The sequence below is a fragment of the Oreochromis aureus genome, linkage group 13, assembly GCF_013358895.1.
Source record: "Oreochromis aureus strain Israel breed Guangdong linkage group 13, ZZ_aureus, whole genome shotgun sequence".
NCBI classification, from domain to species: Eukaryota; Metazoa; Chordata; class Actinopteri; order Cichliformes; family Cichlidae; genus Oreochromis; species Oreochromis aureus.
In genome coordinates this window covers 28,665,722-28,678,321 of record NC_052954.1, presented here as the reverse complement: position 1 = coordinate 28,678,321, position 12,600 = coordinate 28,665,722, and the positions used below count along the sequence as shown (strand labels likewise).

Below are 12,600 nucleotides of genomic sequence, written 5' to 3'. Positions count from 1 at the left end.
ACTTCTGAGCTGGCCTACAAAAACGCACATCCTCTCTAGGGCATGCTATAGAAACAACAGCATTACACCCGTGCAAAATTATGCACACAGAGAATTGACAGCAGGCTCTCTTATGGAGCAGTATTGACCTCTGGGGTCTGATGACTCAATCTGCAGCTGTCCGTGCTGTGTGTATATGGCAGTGTTTTGTTGTGTGTCTAAAGCTCGATACAACAAAGGAGAGGTTGGAAAGAGGGCACTTTTACACAGGAGAGACGACACACAATGCACCGAGAAAGGCAGAAAATGTGTGTGTGTGTGTGTGTGTGTGTGTGTGTGTGTGTGTGTGTGTGTGTGTGTGTGTGTGTGTGTGTGTGTGTGAGAGAGGGAGAGTGACAGAGCAAGCCTGTGTGTCTGTGAATGAAGGTTATGTAAAAGCAATCAGTGGCCTGTTTAATCTTTCAGAAAGAGAGCTTGCTCATTTCCATAATCATCATCTCTCTTTCTCTGATCCCCCACACTTCTTTGCCGAAAAGCCAACAGCCCAAGACAGAGAAACAAGTCTATGTGGAATCTAGTGGGACCACCTTTTCCTCATCTCTGGACCTCTTCTTACAATTTCTGATACATTAAAACTTTCAGTGGTTTCAATTTTAAAAATCACAACAGTGACAACATTTGTGTATATATACAGATATGTAATTTTTTATGAAATGTCTTGACATGGTGCTTGCCTACAAGTGCATGTCCAAAATATATTTTGGATTTGTGAACCACTGGACCTGCATGAACCATTCAAATGAAGATTTGTTTTTCTTACAATGTAACAGCTCAGTGTGCAGCAGTTTATTTGCAACTCTATGCAATGTTCTACCCTTGTCTCCCACTGTCACCGACACAAAGATAACAATAGTTATGCAGAGACCTTGCAGATCTTGCATTCCTTGTCTTTTTCTCACATAATTCAGCTCACAAATTACCTTCCTGTCTCCTAAGGAAACAGCTGTCTGTTTTCTAGTCTGCAGTTACATTTTTCCTTTAACTTTGACGATCATCCCATCACACCGGCATGGATGAGGTGACAGGTCATCTTTTTTTTTCTTTTTTCCCCCCCTTTCACCTCACACTGTTATTGGATTTCCAGAACAATATATCCAAGAACCCTGTTAGCATTGTGATAAGCAAGTCTTGGTACGTTTGTCTGAAAGCAAGCCAAAATGATTTAAAAAAGCACGGACACAGACTTGAAGACATACTGCCAATACCATTTTGGCAAAATGAGGGCATACACCAATGATTTCTGCACTTTAGACCAACATACCAAAAGTGTATCTGCAGTCAGATACACCTTTAAAATGCAAAAAGCTGGTATTTTATTTTGTTTTTTAGCTCTCTGTAATATGAATGAACAAACAAGACGTCTCCTTCATCTGACTGGAACAATTGGACCTTTGTTGTTTAATTTACCAAATTCAAAGCATCCTGATTGGACCAACTCTTGTGGGTGACTAGCTGTTTGTACCCAAAGCCTTCTGATCAACAACTGGACAAATTATTGTATTCAATGAGTGAACAGGCTCAAAGGATACCTCTGCATAGTTATGGCTACATATGACGCTAATTTGGATATAAATGAAGACTCGCAGCCACACAGTCAGAAATAGGGGTACGGAAGGGGTACATTACTGTGCCCCAAGGTACAAAAATGACATTAAGACAGTCTAAGGACAAATATTGGACCTCGGGGTAACTATCTGTACCTTTTTTAGCGTCTGAAAGGTACATACATGTTCCTTAATTGTGAAAAGTACTTATTTGTACCCATTCTTTCAAAAGATAAAGTACAGGTTGATTAAGCTCTTTTTGATTAGAGGTTGGTTTTTTTTAAATTCTTTTTGACAGTAATTTATTTGCAACTGTATTGATTTAAGCATATATTTTAGTGTTTTTATTTTATTTTTATTATTTTCATTGCTGTTGTTGTTTTTGTATTCCCTGAACCCCTTATTTTTAAGCTGCTTTAAGAACAATGAATTTATTTGAAAGAAAAAAAGTAAAATGCATTTAAACATTTTTTTTAAGAGTGATTTTTTAAAGTATAACTATTTGGATGAATTGCAAAAAGCACCCTTATTGAACTCTGAGTGCGAGTTGAGCCCATCCTCACAACATCAAACAAAAAGTAGAAGAAGAAACTCAACGAATAGCTGGTGGATTCTAGAACTTTCTGTAAATGCAGCAGGTGCCATTTTTGTTTTATCAACGGACGGAGATGGATTACGAACTTGCAAGTCCTGGTGTGCTCTGTTCACTTTCAACCGAGGAACTCTTAACAAAAATACAAGAGTGGGGCTTAGATGTCACCGAAGCTGAAGCTCAGCGTTTCAGAGGTAAGTTTTATTTAAAGAAAAATGTAGCGTAATTACTAATTATTGGTTTAGCCTAGCTTAACGATATTAGCAATTTAGCTAGTTTCGCACTTTCTTAGCTCAAATTATGTCTTTTTACAAACGTTTTACAAACGTTTCATGTGTAAAGTTGAGGTCACAGTTCTGAAAAATGAAAATGTGTACACATAGTATTTGTATAAGTCTGAACTTATATATGTGGTTCGCCACAGTCTATGGGTTCGGTAACCCCGCGCAGCGGAAGCGGCGCGAAATTTGATTCCCTGGTAGCTGAATGCAGTTTACCGTTAGTGTATTAATGGTTTAATAAAATCACGTTTTACATCCATTCCAAGGCCATCAACACACATGGGCGGCTGAATATAACGTTTAAAGGAAATATCTTGACGCCGCACTTGTTTAAAATATAACAAGGGTGTCGCAGCTGGGGTTTGATAGTCGCGTTTTAAGCAATGTGGGAACTTTTTCAGCATGTAATCTGAGCTTGTAATACAGTCCTGCGGGTGTTATCGCTATAAGTAATCGGTCTGAAAGAACAGACGGCAGAAACTGTCGGAAATCTGGAGAAAGGAGTCACCTTAGTAGTGAATATTAACAAATTACAGCATTCTAGTCTTTTTTTTCTTCCAAACTTGAAAGGGCACAAAAGCATGCTCAGACTCTGCTCTCCTGTGTCCAGTAGTCCCAAACAAACATCTAAATTTAAAATGAAAACTTTGTATATCGAGAGGATTCACTCTAAAAATTTGGTTTATTTTATTTAATTTACTGATTTTTTAATGAATATTTCTTTGAACTGAAAGAAGTTGTACAAAAGGTTTTAATGTGTGTGATATATGGTTTTACCCATGTAAAAATGTGGTGATAAATATCCTTACATGGAATTTAGAGTTTGTACTACCATTTATCTTGCAGACAATGAGGTTGATGGTGACACAGTTGACTGCGGTCTTACTGAGACTATGGTTGCATACCTTTTCCAAGGATCCTTTCAAAAAGCAGGTTAAATTCAACCAATTTGTGTCAAGGATGAAGGAATCTTCAGTGACGCTGACTCTACAGACTGTCTCTCCAGAAGACTGGCAACCATCTACTTAAATCAACTTCAATAAGGTATGTTCTTATTTATAATGAAGTTAGTATGTCTGAAGCATACATGTTGGCCGTTATGCACTTTTAGGATTTAGTTAATATGATCATTGTTTCTACCATATGTATTGTTACTGTAGTGTTTTATACTTCAATTCATGCAATAAATCAAACACTTAACTGTTTTCACAGCAATGAAAATACTTTGAGACTGCCAGCCTCTTTTGAAATTCCAAGATTTCCCAAAAATCTGCAACTAAAACTGGACAACAAAGAACCGTGCCATAAAAATCCGAGGGACAGACACACAATAATCAGAGTTCTATATGAAGCTGTGGCACAGTATACTATGTAAGTTAATCAGGGTAATGTTAGCTTGTTGCTTTAGAAAAAGCTGAATCTGTCATATTGAAAATAAACGCTACATTACTAAGAAACAATAACTGACACTTGATAAAGTTTGTTTGTCAGCAGTTGCTCTAACACTTATGTTTCTTCTGATATTACAGGTATCCCACAAATTCTGAATATGTGCAAGCTGTGAAGACGCTGGTAATGAAGTATCCTTTCCTCAAGGATCGTGAGGAAATGGTTATGTAAGTTAAATTTAAAATTTGCACAAGGTTCCTTCAAGATTACAAAGTAAAAGTGAAGCTTTTTCGATCTTGTTTTGTTAGTAAGACAATCTGTAGCCTCTCAGTAGGTTTGTATGAAGTATGTTTACTGATTCTTTGTTGGGTGTATTTTGTGTAGATTGTTTTACAGTAACTTATGTTTCTGTTCAACAAGCACACATGGCATATGTCTTTGAGACGTAAATTCAAATCAGAGCGGGCACCACTAGTCGACAGTGAGGCAGTGAGGCGTTGTAAGGAGAAGTTTGGTTCTACGAGGAGAGGGCAGCCTAATAAATGTCAACGAACAAGTCAGAGAAATGTTTGTCAGGTTGGTGTGAGGACATCTTGAGCTATAAAATGTTCTTGCATCTGTTATTACATCTAAAACTAAGGATTAGGGATGCAACTGTACCCCTTTTTTCAAACTGAAACAATACCAATACTTGGATTAGAGCACTTGCTAATACAAAGTACCAGTGCTAATACTTCTACCTCACAAAAATTATTAATTGGAAGGCGCTAAAAGAGGGTGAACTAGATTAAAAAAAAAAAAAAAATAAATTTTTTTTAAATATGACTCAAAACTAAAATTTCAAGTTAACAATTAAGATTTTATGTGAAATTATTTCAGAGTTTCCATATTTTAAATATTGGTTCATGGTATCGGTTAACTTTAACCGATACAAGTTCTTTTGTGATGCACAGATCGTGTCAGCTCTAATTGTATATTTAGTCTTATGTTGGGTTTCTAATCTGTTTTGACTTTCTCTTCTCACTCTTGCTTTCTTTCAAGGGACCATGCGTCCAAGGAGAGGATTTATTATCCATAGACGCCCACTTAAAGGTCTTACAGTGCCAATATCAGAAGATGCAACCAGATACCATGGTGGTTCATAACCGTATGCAGCAAACGTTTGCTTGGTGGCAAAAAGAAATTGCAGATGGTATGCCTGTGGAGGATGTGTTGAAGAAGTACCCCTTCTTAGGGATGCCTACTGGTGTAAGTCAGAAAGCTGAATTGAACTTTGAAATAGCTGTCACATTTAACATGTTTATAGTAGTAAATTTTATTTGCCCTTGACCTTGCTTTCTTCATCTGTCCCTCTTTCCTTTTTTTTAGTATGTTCATGTAACTTCTTACAGTATTGTTGTTAAATTCTATAAAAAAATAATTATGCAGCACCATACATAATTAATATCAACTTTAGATTATTTCATTTTCATACACTGTTATTTTGTACTGAAAATGAATTTTTACTTGTAGCTGTGCAACGAACTCGGTGGATCCAACCAACAACGGGTAATGTAAGCCAGCGATTTCGTGAAGGGCTCTCATGTGTTGCAGCAAAGGTGATTGACCTTACACGAGGGAAAACCCCACTCTACCAGCTCTACCTTGATGCAAGAGAGGAGGCTCTCACTGATGACCTACCAGGTATTTGCTTTTTTTTTTTTAACTTCAAGGCTTCCATTTTATATAATTTTTATAGGTAACTGGAAATGCCAGATAAAATGCATGGGTGATATTGTGGGGTTTTTTTGTTTTGTTTTTTTTTGGCAGATCTTGACACAAGGGCTGCACTTTTATTCCTGCCATACGTCTTCAAGGAGAAACTGGATCTCTTTGTCATACTTGGAGAGGTGTGTGTATTAAAATATTTAGTCTATATAAAAGGAAAACAAATGTATCTTTTGTTAAGAGACTAAGATATTGCTTTCCTCTACCTTCTCTTTTGACTTCAAAGGTTCATCCTAAAACCCCTATCCAACTGTTCAGCTACTTCATGAAGACTGGAAACCAGTGTTCTCCAGAAGCGCCCAAACATTGTGAAGTTGGATGGCAGTGAAGTGTGCAGAACCTCGTGTATTTTTGAAGGAATCATCTCTTCTTTCTGCTTGTATTTTGTCTTCAACCTTGCTTACCCAAAACATCTGAAGAACACCCTGATTTTTCTCCAAAAGTACATTGTGAAAATAGATGAGGGTGAGGACCGGCCTCTGCCAATCACAGTCACCAGACAAATAAACCTTCTGTATTGACCACCATGCCTCAGCCATATCAGTGCTCCAAATGTGGCAGAAGAACCTTTAGTTTGATAAAGCTTATTCAGCACATAGGACTTATTCATTCCCATGATGTCAATTTTGACATAACTTGTGGACTCAGTGACTGCTGTTCTTCTGTTACACAAGTGTCATTATTTAATCCACTATGCAAGACTGATTGAAATGTTCGGCCCTCACGTTTGTTATGGTGTATGAGATTTGAAAGTAAGCACCAGTATTTCAAAACGTTGTCCCGCAATTGTAGAAATTTTATGAACATTGCTACAACTTTGAGCAACAGACATCAGTTCAGACAGTGCTGGGAGTTTTCTAACAAAAGTTTACTTGGTGAATTTGAAAATGTTTTTGGAAAAAGTGTGACTACACCATTTTGTCATTACCACTGGAACTGCAACAAGCACTGACAGTCTATTGTGGCTTTTCTGAAGTTGATAGTGCTAAGACCTAAGAAAGCTTTCCAGCGTGTGTCAGAAGTAATTGTGAACAGTGTCAAATACTGTGTAAGAGATGTGTTTGTCATTGATGTACTGCATTCAGAGAAGATTCCTCTGTTCTGGCAAATTAAGTACATATTTAATATTGACACAATGTGGGTCTTTTGTGGAAAAATTCTCATTCCTCTGTTATATGACAACCATTTTCATTCATACAGTGTTAGAGTTGATAGTGAATGGACGTTGCTAAAACCTGGACAGGAAATTGATGTTGCAGCTTATGACATACTCTGTTGATAACAGTCTGTATTTAAGAAGGTAATAAATGTGACAAGTATTTTTGACTTTGTATCTTCAATTTTTCAAATCTTGAGAGGAAAAATATAGGAAATCTGTGTGTAGATATTGAACCTTTAGAAAGACATTTTGTACTCCTTTTAAGGGTTCTTTTTTGTACTTTATACTAAGGGTACAACTTTGTCCTTTAAAGTACAGGTTTGACGTGTAAAAGGTACAAATTACAAGGGTACAAATCAGTACCCACAGTTTAGGGTACAGAACGGTACCTTAGAGGGTACCACCCCAGTGACAAGCCATTGTACCCCTATAGGTACATTTCTGTACTTTAATTTCTGAGTGTGCATTTGACGTGTCATCATGCTGGAACCAGAAATGTCGAGAAGGCAGGAGCAAAGGGGAGGGAATGTAAATGAAGAGGAAAAAAAGCTAGATTAACACCCCCCGTCACCGTCATCATGACCACACATACACACACACGCACACACACACACACACACAATATTTAATGCATTTTTAATGAACTGATTTTTCAATGCAAATCTAAAGCTAATTCGGTGTGTTATGAATCCGCTGGTTAGCCAATGTGCTAAAGCTGACAGTTTCTATGGTATGTGTGCGTGAGCCTACGTTAAACCAAGATTGTTTCGCTGATGTGTGTATATGCCAGTGGTTATTGGTGTGTGTATTAATATGGCCTCGGTTATGTCTGCGTGTGGCTCACAGATGGCTTGGATATGCAGACTGGGCACAGAGGGTCTGGCTGAGCTACAAGCCATATCAGCCAATAGCGTCATTACTCACAATTAGATACTAAATAGATTAAAGAATAGGGTGACAACCAGTGAGCCAGGCAGTCACATGGAAAGAAAGAAATTGTATCATTATTGGCGCTGTTTTAGTTTGTCTTTTGTGTCGCTCCTTCCATCTGATCCCAGAACCACGAAGTGCTTCCTTGTTCTTATTTATTATGATGCTTTTAAGTCATATTCACTGTATCTGCCTTCATAACATCGACTTCACCTCTAGACCTTGGAGTTATTTTAGTTCTAATGGTTACACATAAATGCAGACTGAAACTCTCTCTTAATATTAGTATTATCAAGGGAGGCTAGTAATTTAGTTTTGCCTGTGCACAGCGGTAATTTTAATCAGTCATCCAGATGGTAAAATAATTTAATGAAGGTTTATTGATAACCAGGGACGCTGCACACCACAATGCCAACACTACAGCTAAAAAGCAAAACTGTAATGACTGTTGCTGCTCAAATCAGCCACCAGTTTTATTGTACCATGTTGTAACTTGTATTATGCGAGCCAAAGAAGGCAGTAAAAGAGTAAAACACAACACCAGGGAGGATTTATACACCTATGAACTCAACTTCAAGTCTTAGGCTATCCTGTTCAGATTTTGAGTTGCCATTCTTCCTATATGTCTATCTGTCCTGTTCTCTTTTCCTTGTTTCCAATTGCTACCATTAACCTTTCTGGGTTTGGGTTTCCACCCAATATTTATATGGAATTTTTGTTTCTTGTTATTAACACACAATTAACAGCCAGTGAAAATCTTATCAGTGCACTTTTTTCACCTCACAAAGAAAGAATTGTCCAGTTTTGCTTCTTCATTCATGAGGTTTCTCCCTTTTGGCCAGGGTTGTACAGACTAATTACTGGTAACCTAAAACTCCTGGATGTTTAAAAAGGTAGAGGTCTTTCAAAATAAACTTTCGTGTAGAGTCATGTAGTCATTATCCTATTCATTCCTCACTTTACGCAACTCGTCCTCGACAGGGAAAGAACAACCTCTAACATTAACAGGCTCAGGCTTCAATCTATGAAGTGGTTGAAGTGTTATATACTATTTATATGTGGTGTATATTTATAGTGCATACAAATAGTGGATAAGCTGTCATGCCAGAACAGCATACCTATTCCATCACTCCCTTGCATTTCCTTTTCATTTGACAACTCTCTACATATATTTGTTTCTTTAATAAAGTTTGTACTCATATATAATTAGTATTTTTAAAAAGTCAAATTTTTCAATTTTTTAACTAATAAATATTTATTATTTACATTTTTGTAGACATAAAAAAGGTGCTGCTCTGCAGTACTAAAATCCAGATTTTATAACCACCAGTTGGTAAGACAAAAATTGCCCCCAAAGTAGAGACAGTTCATGACAACAGCTGTGCTACCTTACACTATACTTACATGTAATATGATCACTCGAGTTCATACTCTTCACTCATGGCTCTTTGCTAATTTCTGGACAAGTCACTTTTAACTAATTTTTGATGGCTCTGTGAGAATTTAGCAAAGCTTCTTTATTAATCTCTTACACTGACACATAAATGTGGAGCTGCCAGGCAGAGCAAGACCAAAGTGAAGATTAATGGCTGTAGTAAAAGAGGACATGCGGAGGGCTGATGTGACCGAGGAGAATGTTGGGGATGTGGCGACCCCTAAAAGGACCAGCTGAAGAAGACGACGACAACACGCAAAAACATAACCTATAAATCACCTTAGTTCTGCACATTATATCCAGTAAAAGTAAGGGAAATGCATTCAGTCGGAGAGATTAATTGAGAACACACAATGTCTCTAGAGGTTGTGGTGTGACAGGCTATACTGACATCCATAATTGAACCTTCAGGCACAGAGTACCTGCAGTTAAGACATTCCTAATTGATTTGTCATAAAAACTGCAGAATGAATAAAAACTGGTCAGAATGGGGTAAATGACAGAGGACTGCTTTATGTGTGACACTGCATTAATAAGTCAGTTTGGATTTTTTTTACAGTCACTTTTTCACAAGTCTCTAGCTTCAGCCAAATTCCCTGTCAGAACCCAGATATTCACTTTTTCCTTCAGGTAAAATGAAAAGAGACAGAGGCACAGCAAAGTTAGATACTTTTAAATACTAAGGATATTTATTTTGGTATTGTAGACATGATTGAAGTTGGGTTTTTCAAATGGGTGAGTAAATTTTCAAAACATATACATAAAGGTCAAGGACTACCATTCAGATTTTCAAGTGCACCGACTGTCTGACTTTGCTTTTTTAGCTTTCGCAGTGACTTTGAAAGCAGGACATGTATGGAAATTACCTACTGCTGTTTAACAGTTATCTATCATTTCAGTCAAGGACCTTAAGACACAGAAAAACTATTTAGCACTGCCTCTGGGAACATGATTAGGCACTGTTTAGCTTATGCTGTTTGATAATAGATTTTCCAATGCCCTTTGAGAGCTCTGATTCATTTCCACTGTAACATCTGGCATAAATGTCAAATTGCACTGTGCAAAACTGTATTTTCCAGTTCGTCTTGAGCCACCCTCATTTCCCTGAATTTTGTTTCCTGGGAACCACAATTTCTTGTAATGTTTAATGATATCTTGAGCAAAAGAAAATTCCAGGATGTCTAACTGTCTTTCAGACTCTGCCTGTCGTTCAGGTCTTGTATCTGAGCAAAGCAGACAACTTAGCAAAGAACCAATTTTAAATTAGCATTTTGTTACTAGAAGCCTGTCATAAAAACACATCATTTGCTCCATTTTCTTTCAATAATTCAACAGAGTAATTCAACAAAGTGACCCCAATGAGCTATTAGCTGAAAACCTGGCAAATATCAATATGATGTTTGGTGTGTCCTTATAAGACAAAAAAAGGGGCACTGTATCTGAAAAACACGTCTTTAAGAAACCGGGGGGGAATCCAGCAAAGACCTGACACACGACCTTATCACGCCAAAATTAATGGAATAATTAATGCAGAAAAGTTATATTTGCACATGCTTCAATGAATCGAGGCACCCATTTTCCCCCAAAAATAATCAGAAATGGGTAGTAGCTCAAGACTTTTGCACAGTACAGTACAAATGATGACAAAGTCTTTGGAATCTCTGTGGTACATGTTAGTCTCACTTGTGAATTGGGGACGCCTGCTGAAATCCGCTACACATGCAAAAACCACAAACTGATCTTTACTCACTCGCTTCAAACAGAAGTGAACAGGTAAACACATTTTTCCAGTTAGTTTGCAAAATTAAGGCAGCCCAACAGAGACTAATAATTTAAAAATATGAGGAAACTGAGGAAGGAGAAGGTATCAGTTCACCTAATTTCTTTTCTTTTTTTGAGTCCTTATTCCTTTTTTCCCTGTTACTTTATTTTTCTGTAATTTCTCTAATTTTCCTTTTTCCATTTTAATTTCTCCTCTTCTCACTTTCTCCTTTTTCATCTCTACTGTTAGCCCATCCACCCTCCTTTCCTCTCCTCTCTATCTCATCCTGTTCCCTCTCCTTCATCGTCTGTCCTCAACATTTCCCCTCTCCTCTTCTCATTCTCTCCTCTTCCTCTCCTCCTCCTCTCCTGACAGAGCTATGAATAACAATTAGAGGATATACAAGTCACAGAGAAACCGTTTAAAAGTTTGAAATCACTTCTCTGTAAAGTATCAGCCTGTTTCAGCCGGAGGGAGGGAGGGAGGACGGGGGTTATGGCTAAACCAGGCCCATTGCTGGGGATACTGCGAGAGGGGGGGGGCAAATTATTATTTCTCCTTCGCCTTGCTGTCTGCCAGTCCTCAGTAAAGAGGAGATTATTTATCAGCCGTTCCTGTCTGGTGCCCAAAGAGTTCTAGTTATCATGTGAGAGGCGCTTGAACAGCAACACAAAGAAACTCCTTTGATTGTTGTCGTCATGCCGCTACAGCTTTAATAACAAGCTGGTAACAAAGAAACGTCTTTGGCTTGCTGCTTATTAAACAAGCAGTCTTGACAATGCACATAAAGTCGAGGTGAAGGCGGTTTTATTTTAGTTTGGGATGGGATCTTTGGAGCAGCTGCCCACCTTTCAATCTGTGAGCAGAGTATATAATCAGCGCTGAGAAAATAACCAACTGCTGAGCTGCTTTGTATTTTTAACCTTACATAATCTTAGGGGATTACTCTAATTTAGTAACAATTAGATTTGTTTTATCTTGAATTAATACAGAATTGAATTATCATTGCATGTGGCAGACTAAACATACAGCAATGTGAAGATTAACATTTTATTTTAATAATGCCCTATAAGGTTATTGAACATCAGTATCATTCAATCCAAAATCCCTGCAGTTCAAAGTGGTGACTGATTAATTATTTACTTGTTAAGACACAAATTAATATGCTACTTATATTTTCTGAGAATGTTCTTTGGCATGCATCTGTCATGGTTCTCCTCCAGTAACTGCTGTAATACACAACTGAAAACACTGAGGTCCATGTGAAACTTGATGACAGGAAATACGTTTGACCTCTATGTATCAGCTTTTAAAATCACCACAGCAACATTTTCTAAATATTTTAGAATGAGTTCACAAGAATTCATAGACGTGGGCCAACCACTTAATGCTGGTTTGGCATCCCTAACAAGACTTGAGATGATCTATTAACAGTGGAAACCTTATGGATTCTTCCCCGCAGTCATTTCCAGAATTTCCTCCCTTCAGCTTTGCTTTGTTGTTTCTCTGGGTTGCTCAAGCTTTTTAACTCCTCCCAAATAAGTTTGATCATCACATTTCATCTCATCTCTCCAAGTCTTTTATTGTGTTAATGGCTCTGAAGCTTCCAACAGTCTCCCACTGAAACCACGTCACACTTTAGAACTGCTACATCTCAGGTCACACAAGACCACAAGTATATTTTTTTTTCCATTATGCTTTA

The 12,600-nt window shown here is 37.6% G+C and overlaps 3 long non-coding RNA genes across 3 annotated transcripts; all 3 read left to right on the top strand.

Annotated features, from left to right (window-relative positions):
- Window positions 1-2,112: 2,112 nt before the first annotated feature.
- On the top strand, window positions 2,113-3,378 carry LOC120443258. Its single transcript, XR_005615286.1, has 2 exons — window positions 2,113-2,369; window positions 3,303-3,378. It is a non-coding gene; the product is annotated as an uncharacterized LOC120443258 (long non-coding RNA).
- A 108-nt stretch (window positions 3,379-3,486) lies between these two features.
- LOC120443257 lies at window positions 3,487-4,062 on the top strand. The gene is made up of 3 exons (XR_005615285.1): window positions 3,487-3,500; window positions 3,669-3,827; window positions 3,986-4,062. It is a non-coding gene; the product is annotated as an uncharacterized LOC120443257 (long non-coding RNA).
- Window positions 4,063-5,378: 1,316 nt separating this feature from the next.
- Window positions 5,379-5,855, top strand: LOC120443256. The gene is made up of 3 exons (XR_005615284.1): window positions 5,379-5,528; window positions 5,655-5,734; window positions 5,839-5,855. It is a non-coding gene; the product is annotated as an uncharacterized LOC120443256 (long non-coding RNA).
- Window positions 5,856-12,600: the final 6,745 nt, after the last annotated feature.